Source organism: Lissotriton vulgaris, unplaced genomic scaffold (genome assembly GCF_964263255.1).
Source record: "Lissotriton vulgaris unplaced genomic scaffold, aLisVul1.2 SCAFFOLD_1221, whole genome shotgun sequence".
NCBI classification, from domain to species: Eukaryota; Metazoa; Chordata; class Amphibia; order Caudata; family Salamandridae; genus Lissotriton; species Lissotriton vulgaris.
The window spans coordinates 531337-552841 of NW_028246228.1; positions in this window are offsets into that span (position 1 = coordinate 531337).

Consider the following 21505-nt stretch of genomic DNA (forward strand, 5'->3'; position numbering starts at 1 on the left):
AATACACAATTGCCATACATCCTATTCTAGTCAGGCAGGCCTTACTACCCTGTAAAAGTATCCACAGTGTGATCATTAGAAATGGTGGTGCGGGGAGTTGAAGAATATTTGAAGTCCCTTCCATTTTGATACATACTCCCAGCTAGGATACAAATGACAAAATATGTTAGTGATGGCCCATAACAGAGGGGCTTACTGATGCTCATCCCCCCACCTACACCCTGCTTAAAACAAAGCACTGCTATCAGCATAATGCTTCTTTTAGCCAGAGCCTGGTGCCCCCCTGGAATCGATTCAGCCCCCCACTTAAAGTGTGGGAGGGGTACTGAGGGGTCTAAAACACTAATGGTAAGTCCCATGATGAAACTAGACACTAGTCTTGGTCTTCTCAGAGAAAAGCTCTTCATCTTTCTGAATACCAAACGTTCCAGATGATCTGAATGTGGACTCTTAAGGGCTTTTACCGCTGCCCAATGTGCTCGGAGGAATGCAGTGGCGTGGCCTAATTCAAAACCATCTGATAAGAAACCCAATAACTTAATTGACTCCCCTGCTGCCGAGTTATAACCTCTTTCAATATATAATTTGTCAAAGCTCATTCAATACGTGGAGTATATTTTTAGAGCGGCTGGGCGTCTACACTTCTTGATAAATTGTACCACATCTGCAGAACAACAGCTGATACTGCTGCTTGAAACATTTTCTGAATCACTACGAGAAGGAGTCTCTGACGATTCAGTTTGACTCTTGTCTGTTGTGGGTCTTCTCCTTACCATTGCCTGGCCCGTTCATAGCGAGTATCAAAGAGATTGAGAAAAGTTACTACTTCCTTCCTGCTGGTCACCTTTATAAAATGTATGTTGAAAACTTAATCCCCATCTTAAAAACAATGTACGAGGTAGCAAGTGATTCAGGCAGTCCTCCGTTCTCCATGCGGGAGGCTTTAATTACAGCACTTTTAAAACCTGTAAGGCAGCTGATGTATGCGAGTCTTACAGACCCTTATCCTTGATTAATTGTGACGTGAAAATCCTTGCCAAGGTCTTAGCCAATCAGCCCAGTCTCCTCATGACCTCCCTCGGGCTGCCTGATCAGTCTGGCTTCATACCAGGAAGAGCAACCTCACACAATGTGTGCACTCTCAGTTCATTCTTACAAGACATCAACCCCAATCTGACTGCAGTGGCTGTCTTTAGGCGCCACCAAGGCATTTTATTCTCTGGAATGGGACTATCTACTGAGTATTGAGGTGCATGGGCTCCCCTCTTTGTCTTTCTCCTGGATAGTTCTCTTTTACAACTTACCAAGAGCGAGGGTTAAAATAAACAACGAGTGCCCTCCTTTCTTTCTTATCTCCCTTGTCACTATGCAGGGATGCCCGCTATCCCCCTTGCTATTTGCTTTAGCTCTGGAGACAGTACCAGCTAAGCTCCAACAGCATGATTGCGATTTGGTATCCTACTAGACATCTGTTGGTATCACTTTACGCAGCCGATATTACCTTATACATGAGACCCCCAGGTGAGCCTCAGCCCCTCTCTCCTGGAATTCATCAGCTATGGAGGGTGTTCTTGTGTTACGATTAATCCGATCTTCTCCCTCACCCCCAACACCCCACGCTACACTCCAGACTACGATCTGAAATGGTGCGATCTGGAGGTCAAATATCTGGGGATAGTCGACACCAGAGACAGATAGGAATTAATTTGAGGTCTTTAAGGCAGAACGCTAACTATCCTCACAGACTCTGTAATATGCTGGATTTCTATGCCCCTATCTCTAGCGGGCTGTATATCATTAATGAAGATGGTTATATTACCCAAACTGCTATACATCTTTATTAATATCCTATATAATCCTGGCCATCAATTTTCGAGATCACTACAGATGCAACTCATCCGGCTAGCTTGGTGAAGCAAACAGTCTAGACTTCATTGGGATGTATTGGCCTCTGCTAGGTTTGTGTTTTGACTGTCTGGCTTTTGAGTGACAGGGGCTGGGGATGTGCAATCTGTTCAGACAGCCACATGGGGGTAAGTCCAGCCTTTCATGGGTACATCAGGGTGGGGCTGAATAGACCTGGGTTGCATTTAGAGTGCTAGGAGGAGATTTCTTTCACACCAGATGGCGCCTGGTCTGCCTTTGAGAATGCTTTTTCCACCTCCTGCCAAGAAACTGCACCGGAAAGGACAGAACTGGTTTTGGCTGGGCACAGAGCTTCTCTACCACCAGAGAACAAAGGATGTTGTGCTCTAAAAAGTGGGGCCCAGACCCCAGACTTTTTGATTACTTCTGGGATTCAAGAGGAATCTTTGCCAAGGAGAAGAGCTTGATAAACTGAGAAGTACTGCCCCTTTGCTGTGTGCTGTCTGGGGCTGGCCTGCAGTGGCTGTTACTGCCAAGGAAAGGACCAGGACTTTGCTGTGTGCTGTGTCCCCTGCTTGAGGAAGACCTCCAAGAGCTTGAGGTAGAGAGTGCCTCCTTTTTGGAAATCTGAGGGATACAGACACTTCACCTCCAGCTCCCCTGAACTTCCTTGCTGGGAGTTCTGACCTGCCAGGAGGTGCCTGCTGCTGTTCTGGGCCTCTGAAGGATGTTCCTGCTGTTGGGAGCCGGTAAAGTAATAACGACGAGAAGCGCAACACATCTGCACCTGTTTCCGACGTATCACTGAAGAAACCAACGTGGTGCCTGCCTGCGGCTCGAGAAATCGCCACATGGCGTGCACCGAACTACAAAGGCCGACATCACTGCACCGTTTCAGACTCAGGCCCAGCTGTGTGGCTGCAAGAGCTAACGCACCATGGGACCGTGGCTGCAGAAACCGATGCATCCCAGATCCTCACGCAGCGTATCTAGGCGCCACACCTGCAAGAACACCGGGCTGCACTATGAAACCGACGCATCACCTCCCTGCACAGTAAGAAACCGACGCATTGCATCCCATTCAGTAAGGAACCAACGCATCACCACCCCTGCGTGGCAGTAAAGCACGGACGCATCACCTCCCCTGAAGTAAGGAACCAATGGATCACCTTCCATGGGCCTAAGAAACTGACGCATCACCTTCCCTGTGACAGTTTTTGTTTGTGTGCGTGACACATCCAAGGTTCTTTGAGTGAAGAGTGTCGCATCTATAATTTGCTTTGAACAGAACTGTTGCTCCCCTTTGAAGACATATTTTGATTACTGTATTATGGATTTTTCTTGTTTTGGTCTTATGTAGTTTAGAAAAAGATTGGTTATTTTTCTAAACTGGTGTGGTGTCCATTTATAATGTTTCCACTGTATTACTGTATGTGTGCACAAATGCTTTACACACTGCCTCTCAGATAAGCCTGTCTGCTCGTGCCAAGCTACCAAGGGGGTGAGCAGGGGTTATTTTATAAGCGTATCTCCCCCTTACCCCAACTAGGAAGGAGGGTCTCTATTTTAAAAATGGTACAAACCATTGCCAACTAGAGACCCCCATTCCTAACAAAGAAGGAAATAACATTTCTTCCAATAAAAGTGCATATAATTTGTGGAAAATTCTTGTGTTTTTTTTTAAAGACACCTGTCATGTGTTGTGCAATTTGTTTTTCTTTTTTGCTTCAGTTCTGCTGTTTATTTTTTCTCAGGTTAAAACTGGCAGTAGCAGCAACAAAACTGCATGTGTTTTGGATGAAATTGGTAAAATGGAACTCTTTAGTCAGTCATTTACTCAACTTGTGCAAGAGATTCTGAACAATGATTGTATTGTGGTGTTGGGCACCATACCAGTACCTAAGACGAAGCCACTGGTTCTTGTGGAAGAAATAAAAAAGCAAAGAGATGTGAAGATATTCTATGTAAGTGTAATGAAAGATATTTATTTATTTTGTCAATACGTTGTATTAGCTTTATAAGGTTCCTTTAAAAAAATTATTTTCATATATTCTAAACACTGACAGTTTATTACACATGCTTATTTACTAAGACATTAGCCTGTCACAGTTTTTTTAATAACGTAATTTGTATTGTTTCTGCTATACATGCATATATCTGATACCTATGCATTATATTCTTATTCCTACTTAGCCAATGTACTCGTGAGAAAGTGCCCTTTTTCTGCACAGTTTGCCCTTACTTTTTTGCTGAATTGCTGATGTGCTGTGACGGAGTGTGCCCTCGGCTCCAGTATGAGAAGTTGACCTGGTATATGCTATCCACTAGTTAAAGTTGGCCCCTTGTACCAGTCCTAACGACCCTTATGATGTATGAGGTCAAAGATAACCTTTAGAAAGCTATCCTAGTGTAGGCTGTGGAGAGCAGTCTTCAGACTTAACCTTGAAGGAATGTAAAGCAGCTTGTTTTACCAGAATATCACCTTTAGTATTAACTAAATGAAAGGAGTACCACACAGTAATTACAAAAATATGTATTTATTTATATAACACTCTTTAGTATCCTCTACACGATGGTACAACACAAAGCACACAATACTTTAGCAAAGAAACAGTTGTAAGTAGGACAATACACAGTGGGCTCCAGGGGGCTACCAAGCCATATACTAAAATAGTGGTATAAGAACCACGACTGGAATCGATACAGTGTCTAGAACACGTAGAATCAATGAGGTCCCAAGGAACCACCCAAGGTGAGGAGAGAGGGACCCTACAGAGGACAGGTGCAGTGTGTTAACACGCCTGCAGGCTCAATACAATTCTTTGGTGAGGTCACAGTTGCAATTTTAAAATGTAAGGATCCTTCTCAGTGAATTGTAAGGAATCCCTTTGGAACTTTGGAGGTTGGAGAGCCACCCCACCTGTGGATCCCGGATTACCCAAAATACCTATCCCAGGAGAGCCGGGTGCATAGGTCTGGAGTGGTGTCGGAAACCGCTGTCGTTTTCAATAGAGGGTTGCAAAGAAGAGCTGCTGGCAGGAATGAAGAAAGTGCCTGCTGGAATTCAAGGGTGGATTCATGATGGAAGGAAACTGAAAGCAGAGGGACAGAGTCTGGGTCACTTCAGGGTGACCAGGGGCTCAGGGGACGAATGCCCACCGATGTCGTGTGCTTCAGGTAGGAAGATAGGATGCTTGACTCTACAGCCATGAGGACCAGGAGATGTCAATGATGACCAGGAGCCAGTTGCAAGCTGTCCCACGAAGGATGTCAAGTGCTGAGGGGTCGGTGTCTGGTTGGAACACCAACTAGCCATGGCAACAGCAACCCATACAGGAAGGTCAAGCAGGTTACGGTGTGGACCAGCAAGGTCCAGGGGACTTATCAAGCAATGACGAGTCAGGGCACATCTGGAGAAACTGGGAAAGCCCAATAGAATTCAAGATGACACTCAGGAGGTCCCACAGGCCTAATGACTAGGAGTCGCGAGGGGACCTCGAGCAAGATCACAAAGTACCAGCCCACGGAGCACTTGGTGTGAGGAGGCCGGAGTTCTTTGGTAGAAATACTGCTCTGGGTCAAGACTACATGGAGTCCAATGCACAAGCTCGGAATTGCCAACAAGCATATGCACTTGCAAAAGTATCTGTTGCACAGGGGTTCGGGTTATGTGGTCCCCACAAGGAATACTGGCCTCAAACTTGGTGAGGGCAGCTCTACCTCAAGGAACTTCGGTACCCACCTCCTGTGTTGCTGGAGCCTTCGGAGTCCGCAGGAGCTCAGGATCAGTAGACCGATTAGTTGCATTATGGTGCCTGCGAATGCAGGGGAGTGACTCCTATACTCCAAGGGAGATTAGTCAGATGTCCTTAATGCTCCAGAGGTCCTGCACAGAGCCTCCAGATGGTCGAAGGTCAGTGTTTTTTTGTTGCAAGCCCAACAGCCAGGTAAGCCCTTATGTACCCACGGGAGAGGGTTGTACAGATTAGGGGTATCCTCCTAAGGGAGTGTCAGGACAGAGGGGAGGATACTCCGACATCATTTGTCCAGTTTCGCTCCAGAGCAGGAGCCAACAGCTCCCACTACTAGTTTGAGCTGGACTATGCACAGGGACACCAAGTGTGGCCCAGATGCGGACTTTTAGGCCCTTTTGAAGTGCACCCACCCAGCCCCAATACAGTACATCCTGTCTGGGAGGAATTTACACCTCCCTGTGACAGGATGCCTATTGTCCTGCCTTCCCCTGCTCGAGCTTAGCTCAGAAGCAGGAGAGCAGAAATGTGTCTCTGGTCGGCAGCTATCATTTTGTGTTACCTGGGTCGAGAAGGCTGGCACCCACGAAGCTCGCTCCAGAAGGGTGGAATCATACCTCCACACCTTACTGGTGTGGAGGTATGATTCCAAGGTGGTTTGATACCAAAGCACACCATGTTTTTTTCCAGCCGTTTGAGATAACATTTCTTGAGAGGTTATAATGCACCTCTACCTATAGGTCTTGCTGAGTCGCAGATAACCAGGGAGAATGGACTCCGAAGACTGCAGAGGGGCCCTGCTCATGCAGGGGCACACTCACGTAAAACCCAGCACCCTGCCTTCAGGATTGTTAAAGCCTGTTATAGGGGTGACTTATTAGTTTTAAGTGTAGTGACCTATAGATATAGTGAACCTATATCTAAAGTTAGTGGAGCAAGCACCATCTTACACCGGCTGGAATACCAACCCTGTAGTTCCATTTTGCATGGGCTCTCATGGGTGGCATAATACATGCTTCAGCCCAAGAGAGGTACAAAAGGGGGGTGATAATGGACGGAACAACTGAACCAATCAAACACTCTCACCCAGTCAAAAGATCTGGGTTTAATCCATCACCGTTCTTTAGCCCACTCTGCCACACCAGTTCAGACATGGCTATATGCAAATCAGTCTGACCCTGTGCCTCATGGGAACAGTCCAGCCCGAACTGCCAAGCCATGCCTTCCCTGGACCGGAATCAAGCTTCCGAGGACCGGTTTCTGGCATTCTGAGGAAATATAAAATTTTGGTCATGTTATGTTCCCTATCGTGTACCCCACCGACTCCATGTATCAGCTTAAAGTACATGTAACTTCCCTCCTGTGTCAGCTATGAAGACGCAAACACGTTTGCGTCCAACGTTAATATGTCCTCTTTCAGACCCACCCTGAATGGGTTGAATAGTCCGTTCCTAAGTATGCCATGCCAACGTCTTTTTGTGGTGTACTTCTACGTTTTTCAGCTCTAGCTGAGTAGGCCCTTAATTTCTGCCACCGAGCCTCTTTTCTGGCTTCTGACTACGAGGGCCTCAGCCCAGGCTGCCTCTGTACCCGTGAACTCTGACTTACTTTCAGCGCGGCCCCTCGCGCTCAGCTCAGCCTGTTTTCTGCCAAGACTGACTTCAACCTTCGAATTATCTGATCTGCTCCTCGAAAATGCATTCCTGCCTACTAGTTTAAGTAAACATCCTCCCAGCTGCAGAGCCAAAGGGCCGGCCTGTCTCTGTGCAAGTAATTCAAGTAATTCATAGCCTCTGTTACCATGCTCCCATGGAAGGCCCATGCCCCCACGCTTCTCCTGCAGACATCTAGGCGCTTATACACGCACTCTCAGTCAGTATAGAAATAACTTCTGCCCCAGAGACCTTTCCGCCCAGATAGCTTAGTTCCTACAACATCAGATATCAGATATGATAAAAGTACAAGTTGATCCGACATGCCAGACTTCTGTCTCTTTCCGTCAGTTTGAATGTCAAATCCCCTGCACCCTCCAGCTACACGTCATGCACCCGTCATGCAGCTGCGCGCGCATCCAAGTTTCCAATTTCTGCTGACATTGCCAAATTTCTGCTTAGTGCCACCCACTTGTGTCACCTATCTGTGACGTTTCTAGCACACACCTCCAGTTCACGCCTAGTCCACGCCTCTTGATTACGTACTAGTAACACGTGTATACTGTTATCTTGTCTTCTCTCAGCTGTTACGCCTCCTGCATTACTTCTTATGGTATAAATCAAGTATATAAGCTATGTATTGTCAATAAAATGTTGCTCTATCCCTTCTGACACCCCTGTGGTGTTCAGAACATGATATCCTGGTCTTGACCATTCCTTTTCAAGGAATAAAACCCCTAAGAAACTCTAACACCACGGACTCTGTCTTTTTTCTTCCGATCTGAGTTATTATTGATTAAGTACTTACCTGCATAGAAATTAAGATAGTAAATTAATTATTTACGTCATTCTGGCGCCCGAATAGGGACCCCTCCCCCACCTCACGCGCCGGTAGGTGCGTTGCAAGCTATGTCCCCTGCCATCAGCTAGACGGAACTTACGCGTACCGGCAGGATTTCCTGCATCTCCCTCTGGTCCACGGAGGTGACGAAGACTGCGATCAGTACCCAGACGAGGCGGTGAGGAGTGCGGAGGATCCCGACCAGAGCCTAGCCGAAAGAAGCAAGGTCCGAGGTGTCAAGAGGCCCACCAGGTTTCCGAAGTTTTCCGAAGTGTCGAGTCGAGTCCAGTCGAGTTTTCCGAGGCCTTCTGTTTTCCGTGCTTCCCGGTGAGTACCATTGCTGGGACGTATCTAGACGGGTTTGGGTACACAAGTCCGGTCTGCACTGTTTTAGACAGTGTATCTGTACTGTTTAGCAGTATATCCGATGTTTTCAGTTCTTGCACTGTGCTCAGCAGTGTATCTGTGCTGTTTAGCAGTACATCTAGTGTAGGGGGGTAGTTATATGTGCCTTTAAATGTTTTACCATGTGATTAATGTCGTTGTATGAGTGACTGTTTTAATGTGTATTATTGTGTTCTTGTATAACTAGCTGTACCCAGTATTAAGTAAACCAAGGATTGAGCATTCAGTACTAAGTAAGCAAAATGCCGTTTTTCAACAAGTTAAAGCAGATAGGAACTAGGAAAGGGATACTAGAGGAAGAAATTCCTATCCCCCCTAGGGACACTCCAGGTAATTTTATGTACCACAAGCATGGCATAGATGCCATATTATATCTAGATTTATGGGCCGACTACACTAAACATCTAGACGAAAGACACAGATGGCCCGCTACCGGAACATGGGATGCCGAGTGCATCATGAAGGTAGAAGAAGCATTATGGAAAAAGAAAGCTAGACAATCTCAGAAAGACGCCATAGAATTTTGGCGTAAGGAAGCACATAAGCGTGCTGAGAAAGCACTCCGTAGAGAAGACAGACTTAAAGAATCAGAAAAGGACCAAGAAAACGAATTGGTTACTGAAGGCATCCGAGTCAAAACAGAACAAATAGACCGTGCACGAAATAATCTCGTAAACGGCATGTATCTTGCGGCCGAGGGTTCACCTGAGGCCATTTCAAAAATACCGAAAAACCTACCGTCACCATTGATCCCAACTAAAGTAACGCACAGGACCACTAAAGATATATTCCTAAATTCATATCTAGAGGATGTAGCACCGGCTTACACCAATCTGCCTGTTCGTGCCCTGCCTACTGACAGGGACGGGGGTGGTAACCTGCCCCCAGATCGTATTCCGCCGGTACCACGACAGACTTCCCCTGTTCCGCCAGCCCCACCACTTCCCACACCCAAAATTGACCTACCGAAACAACGTCTACCTGATCCTACTAAAAGACAAGTTCAAGTTCTGATCCAGACTCCACCAAGAGATAATGCCCAAGCTTCCGCCTCAGGGGGTGCGGCCGGGGGTCTACACACACCGCCGTTAACACGTAGGTTACAGCTCGCGGATTTGCGGAATCCTTTTGTGTTCAAGTCACCTCGCCTTGACGCATTCAGAGAAAACATTTCAGTTTGCAGATATGACCCAGTACCCGGTAAAGACGATATAATGATGTTGGCATCACTACGGTTAAGATCCGCCACTGATTTCCTGCTGTGCTATGCAGGAATGAAAGACCGTCTAGATAGAATATATGAGTTTGTTCAGACAGGGAAAGACCCTGACAGTATTCAGGAAGCCATGGAGCGTCAGAAAGTTGACGTTCAAGCACAGATATTACGATTTTTCATAAACTGTCTAATAAGAGAACAAGACAGGCCCGGGACAGATCAGAGTGAATTAGACGCATTAAACAAGTGGGGTCAAAATATATCTGAAGGAAAACATGACAAGGGGGCTTGCATAGCCAGTATGTACAAGAAAATTAGAAAAGCAGTGATAGCAGTACACCAAAAAGAGAAAGAAAAGGCTTCCTCCGAGGAGGAAGAGGAAAGTGAAGAACCAGAAAAGACTGCAGATACTATAGCGTACGTAGGTAAGGGAACTTACCTTAGGAAGGGCATTCGTCCAGAAAGCAAGAGAGTTTTCTGCTCTGCGTTAACAAACCCGAATTCTTCTGAACATCAGTTTCAGGAGACTGATAAAAGGCTTCGAGACCGAATGGGGTACCATGTACTCAATTCCATGGATGAACAAGAACTAGCCCGGTCCGCCATATTATGGGCCGAAAATCCAGACATATATAATGATGACACCATAGCACAGACATTTTTTAACCTTTCCCCAGACGAGCAGAAATTAGCAGGTGTATACATGATTCAGCACCTCCTCATCAAGTACAGAAACCATCATTCTGACCCAGGTCCCTTACACGAAACACTAGAAGCACTACTCATGGATAGATGGAGAGGCTTAAGTACCAAGTTAATACAAATAATTCTGGAACAACGACATAAATACAACACTTTTGTAAGCTCTGAATATGTTCCCGCCCCGCCTCCAGAAAGGAAAATGTATCACATGCAACGCCTGGGTGGCATTGAAAGTCAGAACCCCTTACGAGAAGTGCACCCTGTCATGGGTGAAGATCATCTTTTGAAACGTGTGTATGTTCACACGCCTCTGACCAAGTTAGAACTGTTAGAAATGAAGAAACTAGTCCCGTGTCATGATAAAGACCCTGCAGGTTTTTACCGAGAACTTAAAGACATGTTACTAATGGGGGATTACACGTATGAAGATATCACGAAAATGTTGAAGGTACTGCTGCCCACGGGCATCTACGAGAAATTAAGGGAAAAGGAATGGGAGGTGGGGGACAAAAAGATTGCATGGGCAGAAATAGAAGACGAAGAGAGTAAACGTGTCCCAGGGGTAGGCCTCGGGGAGAAAACTAAAGCATTACCCAGTTTGATATTACAGGTCCTGCCAAGATTATTGACAACTAGAAAGGAAGATTGGGACGCCATATCGTCCTGTAAACAGAAACAAGATGAAGATACTAGTGATTTCTATTCAAGATTCGAGAAATGTTTCATTATTAATAGTGGTCTCAAACCAAGTAGCGAGTCATATCCGCATCTTTTTGTATCAAAATTAGTCGAGAATTCCCTACCGTTAGTTAAGAATCGAGTGTACAAAGTCGAAAGTACGTGGCAGGCAAATACGCCATCCCAGATGTTACAGATGCTCCAATACCATCAGAACAGAATTAGAGAAGAACAAGATCAGGAACAGAAACGCATGAAAGACACGAAGATGAAAATGTTAGTAGCCCAGACGGTCCCAGCCGACGGTCAGAGAAAGGGTGGGACCCAGACAAGTCACACTACAGCTCCCGTTAAAGGGACTTGCAATTACTGCAAGCAGCCAGGTCATTATGTACATGAATGCCCAGTTCTGAAACATAATATATCAACAGGTAAAACTAAAGAAAGACCGCATCCGCCTAGACATGAACATGGTCATCAACAGACCTCACAGAACGAACAACCCATGCAGAATACACAGCCTATGCATGCCTCATCGCACACAGCACAGACAGTAGCGGTACCACAGCCACAGCCCATTGCCGCGACTCAGCAAGTTTCGCAACAGATGTATCAGTATGCCCAGTCTGCATACCCAGATTACCCCCGATATACATGAAACAGCCTAGAGAGGGAAGGTGGCTTGCCTCTTATTGAAATTCCTGTAGATCAAGAAGGTCCTTATTTACACAGTCACGTATTGGGAAAAGACAGAAAGTTTTTAATTGACACAGGGGCAAGTCGCACCACAATCAGTCATGATGAAGTCCCAGGGGCACCCCTCTCAGGCACACAGAATGTTTCCCTTGGTTTTTCAGGACAGCCTATTGTAAATGAAGAAACGCAACCCGTTCCCCTGGCTGTGGGTCCATTATCACGTATTACAGACTTGTTGCTCACGAAATCATGCCCAGAAAATCTGTTAGGAATAAAAACTCTGAAAGCTCTAGGAGCTATAATATGCTGTTCCCCGGAGGGAGTTAGACTCTTTCTGCGGGATTTCAAGGGTCATTATGTTTTGCGAGAGTTTGATGTCAGATTGAAAAATGTGCCAGATTACTTGTGGGCAAAGGGCCCAACTGATGTAGGTTGCATGCATATCACTCCATACCGTGTTACGCTCAAGACAGGTGTTGTTTTACCCAGAATCAGACAATACAAGTTACCACCCGATGCTGTAGTGGCTTTACTGAAAATCATTGAAGAGCTCATTGCCCAAGGAGTGGTCGTAGAGACCGACTCCAATGTCTGTAATTCACCCATCATTCCGATTCTTAAACGTACCGACCCCAATGGACCGCCAGTATATCGACTGGTGATTGATCTAAGAGAATTGAATAAATGCATTGTACCACAATACCCTGTGGTTCCCGATATCTCTTCCCTATTGACTGCTATTGATTCTGAAGCAACGTTCTATACTGTAATTGACCTCAAGAACGCCTTCTTTAGTGTACCTATTGACCCAGACAGCCAATATCTCTTCGGATTCAGTTTAAATGGACGAAGTTTCAAATTTTCCCGCGCACCTCAAGGATTCACAGAAAGCCCCAGCATCTATAGTCAAGCACTGAAAAGACAACTCGATTGTATTCAAATGCCAGTTAACACCGCTTTACTGCAATATGTCGATGATCTGCTGATCACCGCACGAAGTGAGCCCGAATGCGAACAAGCATCACTGACAGTTTTACACTTTCTGGCCGACAAGGGACACAAGGTGTCCCCTTCGAAGCTACAATTCTGTGTTCAGCAAGTTGTGTACTTGGGTCACTTGCTGTCCAAAGTGGGGAGACAGCTCACTCCCGATCGCATTCAGTGAATTGTAAATATGCCACAACCCCAGACACAAAAGGAAGTGCGGGCCTTCATAGGCCTCACCTCATACTGCAGACAATGGATTCCTCAATATGCATTTCTGGCTAAACCACTCATCCAGTTAACGACACAGGAGGCAGCGACTTCGACTGTCCTCCCTTGGACTCAGGAACACACACAAGCTTTTGAAGAATTAAAGAAAGCCTTATGCCAAGCACCAGTTTTAGCGACACCATGTTACAGCAAACCGTTTACACTTTTTGTTACAGAACGTGATGGTACAGCATTGTCTGTCCTCACTCAAGATCAAGCAGGTTCACATAAGCCTTGCGCTTATTTTTCAAGTACATTGGATTCAGTAGCCCAGGCACTCCCTGCGTGCTTGAAGTCAGTAGCAGCAACAGCATTAGCCATTAGACAGAGCGATTCAATTGTTTTAGGCCATCAATTAACAGTACAAGTTCCACACTCTGTAGAGGTTCTGTTAAACAGAACCCAGACTCAGCACTTGACTATAGCACGACTGACAGGTTACGAATTGACGCTATTCCAGCCACACATAGAAATCAGACGCTGCAGCATTCTGAACCCCGCAACATTGTTACCCTCAGTTGTGACAGATCTAGCCCCGCATGATTGTATAGAGATCATTAATGCAGTAACAAAGCCTAGACGAGATTTAACAGATGTCCCACTGACAAATCCAGACCTGACACTTTATGTGGACGGTTCATGCATGAGAACTAATACAGGAGAATTAGTGGCCGCATATGCAGTGACCACTGAAACTGAAGTTAAAGAAACACATCGTATTGACACACTGTCCGCTCAAGCGGCAGAGCTTATTGCTCTGACCCGAGCCTGTATACTAGCCAAGAACAGAAATGTCAACATATATACTGATTCCCGTTATGCGTTCGGAGTCGTACACGACTTCGGCATGTTATGGCAAGAAAGAGGTTTTTTGACCTCCCATGGTGCCAAGATCCAACACGGTCCCCTCATTCAAGCACTGTTAGAAGCAATACATCTACCTTCAGGCATATCTGTTATGAAGTGTAAAGCACATACTAAAGTCACAGATTCTGTTTCACAGGGTAATGACCTGGCAGACCAGACAGCAAAACATACAGCACTGACTCACACCCAGACAACTGATGTGACAAAGACAATAGTACCGACAAAGTGTATGGCAGTTAAGGATCCCGCTCTAGACGTCATTGATATTCAGACACATGCTACTGCAGATGAAATAAAGAAATGGACTGAACTAGGAGGGATCCAGACAGATCAAGGTTGGATGACGAAGGGGAAATCTACATGGTTTCTCCCTGACTCTATGGTTCAAGTCATGATAAATACAGCACATAGTCCAGCACATCTAGGAGAGAAAGCGATGTTAGACAGTTTACAAAATCTCTGGAGTAATAAACACTTACGAGCAGCCGCAAAACAGAAAGTGCGTACTTGCATGATCTGTTGTCAGTTCAATCCAGGTAAAAGCGTCCCTGTAGAGCAAGGTGGATTTCATCCTCCCGATCACCCTTTTGAAGTCCTCCAGATGGATTATATCCAGATGAACCGTTGTCGAGGATTCAAGTATGTCCTTGTAGTTGTTTGTACACTTTCCCGTTGGACCGAAGCATACCCAGTCCCAGACTATACTGCTCCGACCACTGCCAAGCAGCTGGTTCGTGAATTCTTCCCACGGTACGGTTTGCCCCGTGTCGTATACTCAGATAACGGACAGCCATTCTCGTCCGAGTTAATGAAGCAAGTTTCTTTACTGCTAGGATACCAGTGGAAATTCCATTGTGTCCGACATCCCGAAGCCGCAGGCCTTGTAGAAAGGCATAATCAGACACTAAAAATACGCCTTGCAAAAATATGTCAGGAGAAAGGGGTCGACTGGATAGTCGCCCTGCCAGTGGCACTGTTCTATATGAGAATGGTTGCCCACTCGAGATCAGGGCTATCCCCGTACGAAGTGGTTTTTGGCAGACCACCGAATATGTGGGGGACGCCCATTCCGAAGAAAATCACTGATGTTGATTGTAACATGTTGACAGATTACCTTGCCTCCTTGATGTCTGCACTCCAATCATGTCGTTCACAGGTTGCCGCAGCCTTCCCCGACAACACCGATGTAAAGCCGCATGATGTCCGTCCTGGGGATCTAGTCTTGGTGCGCAATTTCGATAGGAAGAGTCCGCTGGAGCCCTGCTGGAAATCACCGAAGACTGTTCTTCTCACCACGAGGACCGCAGTGAAGATCGAAGGGAGAAAGGGGTGGGTCCACACGAGTCATGTGAAAAAGTTTCATGAACTAAAACCAGACCGAGACTCGTCCATCCCCACCAAAGACTGTGTTGAGCCACAAGACTTTACAGTTACCGAACGAGAAAAAACTCCCCAAGAGGAGTACAGGTCGAAACTCCGATCTAGCAAGTCAGACAGTTTAATTGTTTAAGTCCTCCCCTAGGTGAATCGGTTAAATAGTTTCTGACATGTATCCCCTAGATCGAGATAGAGAGAGAGAGAGACGATTCAAAAAACGTGCATATTGTAAATCACTTCGTAGTCACTGTATAGTGACACTATTAATCATGTTTATTCTGAGTATCTTAACTATTGTTGCTAGTATTCTGCTGCCTATCCACTGGCCTATTTTCAAGCGTGAACAATCTGCTTACAATGTATCTGCTGAACATTCTTTTAGTGAATTGCCTCCACACGAGCTTTCTTACAGACTTGCGCTGCGCAACAATACATTCATTAGTATGTTACATCACTCTCATCAGACCAGCAATGCTACCAATTGCTGGGTATGTGGCCGACTCCCTCCCCATCAGAAATACCAGGGAGCCCTGCCTCTTTTTCCGTATCCATTCTCGCACAATGGCTCCTGTGGTGCATGGTTTAAAATACTTAATAACCTACTTTAATCTTTAGATCCCGAGATTGCTGTTACCCCCGAAGGGAAATGGATTTGGGGAAACCTGAATTCAGTCCTATTCTACGCCTGTTACCCTGATAGTAAAGGTCAATCTGTTTCTGTAGGAACTGATCTAGAAAATGAAGTATATGGGTTAGGCAATTACACAGAAAACCTTATGATTCTTGTTATTGAATCTGAAGCTGCACCCGCTCTTCCTGCCATGTCAGTATTACCAGTCACCGGTCATCTCTGTGTTAGAAAGAAGGGTTCAGTACACTTAGGTCATAGTAAATGTACTACTGTAGTCGAATTCACTGATGAGGGTAGGTCCTCATTCCGAGCTAGACGACATACATATTTTGTTTGTGGTCATACCGCATACATAAGTCTACCTCCAGATTGGGATGGTACCTGTTATCTTGCTTTCCTTCTGCCCCCTGTTTTCTTAGCTCCCCCTGATTATCATCGTAATCCAAATCTAGTAAACAATAGAGTCCGAAGAGACCTCCCGCTTGTCGATTATACTGAAACGGCATGGGAGCAATACACAGATTTTAATAAAGGATTCTTTTTCTTTGTAGGCCCCGTCCAAAATAGTAAAACAATACGTAGATTAACTAGAACACTTGAAGCAGTAGTACATGAAACCGCTTCCACTTTAGGTAACATAACAGAGGAACAGTCTGCTATGCGGATTGTTGTCCTTCAAAATCGTCTCGTGATTGACGTCATCTTGGCAGATCGAGGTGGAGCTTGTAAGGTCATCGGGTCAAGTTGCTGTGTTTTCATCCCAGAAAACGCGCCATCTGTATACAAAGCTATCACCCGTCTTCATAAAATTGCAAATCTGATACATCAGAATCCAGGCACCTGGACTTGGTCCGGTTGGTTCTGGACAACGTTAACTGCTTGGGGATGGAAGATCCTATCCTTCCTAGGCATTGGCCTAGTCATAGTATTCAGTTGCTGCCTGTGCCTACAGTGTGGGCCAGCGATTTGTGGACTGTGTGCCACATCCTGCATTGAACATTCCAGTTCTCTCAAACCGTCAAAGAAAGAAAGATGAGCAAATGATGCTGCAAGAACAAACTGATAGATTCATGAGGATCGAGATTTCATGAAGGGTCCGTAGGGAACAAGGAGGGAATGAGGAAATATAAAATTTTGGTCATGTTATGTTCCCTATCGTGTACCCCACCGACTCCATGTATCAGTTTAAAGTACATGTAACTTCCCTCCTGTGTCAGCTATGAAGACGCAAACACGTTTGCGTCCAACGTTAATATGTCCTCTTTCAGACCCACCCTGAATGGGTTGAATAGTCCGTTCCTAAGTATGCCATGCCAACGTCTTTTTGTGGTGTACTTCTACGTTTTTCAGCTCTAGCTGAGTAGGCCCTGAATTTCTGCCACCGAGCCTCTTTTCTGGCTTCTGACTACGAGGGCCTCAGCCCAGGCTGCCTCTGTACCCGTGAACTCTGACTTACTTTCAGCGCGGCCCCTCGCGCTCAGCTCAGCCTGTTTTCTGCCAAGACTGACTTCAACCTTCGAATTATCTGAACTGCTCCTTGAAAATGCATTCCTGCCTACTAGTTTAAGTAAACATCCTCCCAGCTGCAGAGCCAAAGGGCCGGCCTGTCTCTGTGCAAGTAATTCAAGTAATTCATAGCCTCTGTTACCATGCTCCCATGGAAGGCCCATGCCCCCACGCTTCTCCTGCAGACATCTAGGCGCTTATACACGCACTCTCAGTCAGTATAGAAATAACTTCTGCCCCAGAGACCTTTCCGCCCAGATAGCTTAGTTCCTACAACATCAGATATCAGATATGATAAAAGTACAAGTTGATCTGACATGCCAGACTTCTGTCTCTTTCCGTCAGTTTGAATGTCAAATCCCCTGCACCCTCCAGCTACACGTCATGCACCCGTCATGCAGCTGCGCGCGCATCCAAGTTTCCAATTTCTGCTGACATTGCCACATTTCTGCTTAGTGCCACCCACTTGTGTCACCTATCTGTGACGTTTCTAGCACACACCTCCAGTTCACGCCTAGTCCACGCCTCTTGATTACGTACTAGTAACACGTGTATACTGTTATCTTGTCTTCTCTCAGCTGTTACGCCTCCTGCATTACTTCTTATGGTATAAATCAAGTATATAAGCTATGTATTGTCAATAAAATGTTGCTCTATCCCTTCTGACACCCCTGTGGTGTTCAGAACATGATATCCTGGTCTTGACCATTCCTTTTCAAGGAATAAAACCCCTAAGAAACTCTAACACCACGGACTCTGTCTTTTTTCTTCCGATCTGAGTTATTATTGATTAAGTACTTACCTGCATAGAAATTAAGATAGTAAATTAATTATTTACGTCAATTCCAGCCGTCTTCAGCCCGGCTTGCTTGAATCCAGTGGCAAAGTGAGCAAGGGACTCACGTCTGAGCCTACCCTGCCACACTTATGGCGGCCAAAAGCGGTACAAAAGGGGGTGGTAATGGATGGAACATCTGAACCAATCAAACACTCACACCCAGTCAAAAGATCTGGGTTTAATCCATCACCGTTCTTTAGCCCACTCTGCCACCCCAGTTCAGACATGGCTATATGCAAATCAGTCTGACCCTGTGCCTCATGGGAACAGTCAAGCCCGAACTGCCAAGCCATGCCTTCCCTGGACCGGAATCAAGCTTCCGAGGACCGGTTTCTGGCATTCCAGCCGTCTTCAGCCCGGCTTGCTTGAATCCAGTGGCAAAGTGAGCAAGGGACTCACGTCTGAGCATACCCTGCCACACTTATGGCGGCCAAAAGCGGTACAAAAGGGGGTGGTAATGGACGGAACATCTGAACCACTCAAACACTAACACCCAGTCAAAAGATCTGGGTTTAATCCATCACCGTTCTTTAGCCCACTCTGCCACCCCAGTTCAGACATGGCTATATGCAAGTCAGTCTGACCCTGTGCCTCATGGGAACAGTCCAGCCCGAACTGCCAAGCCATGCCTTCCCTGGACCGGAATCAAGCTTCCGAGGAACGGTTTCTGGCATTCCAGCAGTCTTCAGCCCGGCTTGCTTGAATCCAGTGGCAAAGTGAGCAAGGGACTCACGTCTGAGCATACCCTGCCACACTTATGGCTGCCAAAAGCGGTACAAAAGGGGGTGGTAATGGATGGAACATCTGAACCAATCAAACACTCACACCCAATCAAAAGATCTGGGTTTAATCCATCACCGTTCTTTAGCCCACTCTGCCACCCCAGTTCAGACATGGCTATATGCAAATCAGTCTGACCCTGTGCCTCATGGGAACAGTCCAGCCCGAACTGCCAAGCCATGCCTTCCCTGGAATGAAGCTACCGAGGACCGGTTTCTGGCATTCCAGCCGTCTTCAGCCCGGCTTGCTTGAATCCAGTGGCAAAGTGAGCAAGGGACTCACGTCTGAGCATACCCTGCCACACTTCTGGCGGCCAAAAGCGGTACAAAAGGGGGTGGTAATTGACGGTACATCTGAACCAATCAAACACTCGCACCCAGTCAAAAGATCTGGGTTTAATCCATCACCGTTCTTTAGCCCACTCTGCCACCCCAGTTCAGACATGGCTATATGCAAATCAGTCTGACCCTGTGCCTCATGGGAACAGTCCAGCCCGAACTGCCAAGCCATGCCTTCCCTGGACCGGAATCAAGCTTCCGAGGACCGGTTTCTGGCATTCCAGCTGTCTTCAGCACGTCTTGCTTGAATCCAGTGGCAAAGTGAGCAAGGGACTCACGTCTGAGCATATCCTGCCACACTTATGGCGGCCAAAAGCGGTACAAAAGGGGGTGGTAATGGACGGAACATCTGAACCAATCAAACACTCACACCCAATCAAAAGATCTGGGTTTAATCCATCACCGTTCTTTAGCCTACTCTGCCACCCCAGTTCAGACATGGCTATATGCAAATCAGTCTAACCCTGTGCCTCATGGGAAGAGTCCCGCCCGAACTGCCAAGCCATGCCTTCCTGGACCGGAATCAAGCTTCCGAGGACCGGTTTCTGGCATTCCAGCCGTCTTCAGCCCGGCTTGCTTGAATCCAGTGGCAAAGTGAGCAAGGGACTCACGTCTGAGCATACCCTGCCACACTTATGGCGGCCAAAAGCGGTACAAAAGGGGGTGGTAATGGACGGAACATCTGAACCAATCAAACACTCACACCCAGTCAAAAGATCGGAGTTTAATCCATCACCGTTCTTTAGCCCACTCTGCCACCCCAGTTCAGACATGGTTATATGCAAATCCGTCTGACCCGGTACAAAAGGGGGTGGTAATGGCCCAAGAGAGTCTTCTGGGGTGCTTATGCCCTGGGTACATGGGTACCATATACTAGGGACTTATAAGAGTACCCCAGTATCCAATCTGGAGTGTACCAAAGTGCATTTTAAGGAGAAAGCGCTAGAATGGGGTCCTAATTAGTAGGATCCCAGTAAGACTTGTCAAACCAGTGTAACACCAAGCAGAAAAGTAGGGGTAACCATAGGAAGCAGATCTTGCTTTCCTACACCCAGGGCCTATGTTCTTTCCCTAGAACTGCATTGAAGCCTAAACCCAATTTGCATATATGACCGCAGGTCAGCCCCTGGTAAATGGTACCGCAGATACCCAGGGCACGGTGACCAAAGAAGGCCTCTAAGGGCTGAAGCACGTATTGTGCCACCCTTAGAGGTCCTGTACCTTCACACACACACACTGCCTTTGCAGGCTGCGTGTTTTGGTGCAGAACAAAGTGAAGAGTTGATATGGCACACATCCTTGTGTGCCAAGACTACACCTACTGCCCTGGAACAGACCAGTCACCCCTCTAGCTGGGTACACTACACCAGTGGTGAGGGTACATGTTCATGAGCCCTGTACCCCTACAGTGTCTAAGTCCATTCTTAGACATTGTAAGTGCAGTGCTGCCATGAGCATTTGGTGCTGAGAGCTTGTCATTACGAACTCCACAGCACCATAATGGCTAATCTGAAAACTGAGAAGTTTGGTATCAAACTTCTCAGCACATTAAACCCACACTGGTGCCAATGTGGGGTTTAATGAAAAATGCACACAGAGGGCACCTTAGAATTGCCCCCTGAAAACTAACCTACCACTGGTCTTCTGGCTGAGTGTCTGCTTTCAGATGCCACTACCAGGCGTGTCTGGACCCCCGGGTCCAGAGCCTGCTGCTCTCTGGAGCCTGTAACAATGCACATCCTTGGACGAGGTGCCAAGCCTCCTCCCCCAGGATGGGCAGGTCCACAAAGGGGAAGCTTCAAAGGCTTGGCGTCTGTGAGCTTCCCCAGGCCACTTGCTGCTTTTAGCAACTGGTCCCCACTGTTTCTGACACCCACTTTGGGGGGGGGGGGAAGAGAACCGGCGGGAAAAACAGGTGAGGAAGAGTGGTGTGCCCACCTTTGCCAACTCCACCCCTCAGGTGGGGGAGGCTAGGTGAAGCACAACTCTCAGTCCCCGCCATCTTGCAGATGGGGGGACTCCGCCAACCAGGGACAGGCTCATGTCCCCTCCCACTGGAGGTTGGTATAATAGGGGGTGTACCCACCCCAGGGAAGGGACCCATTG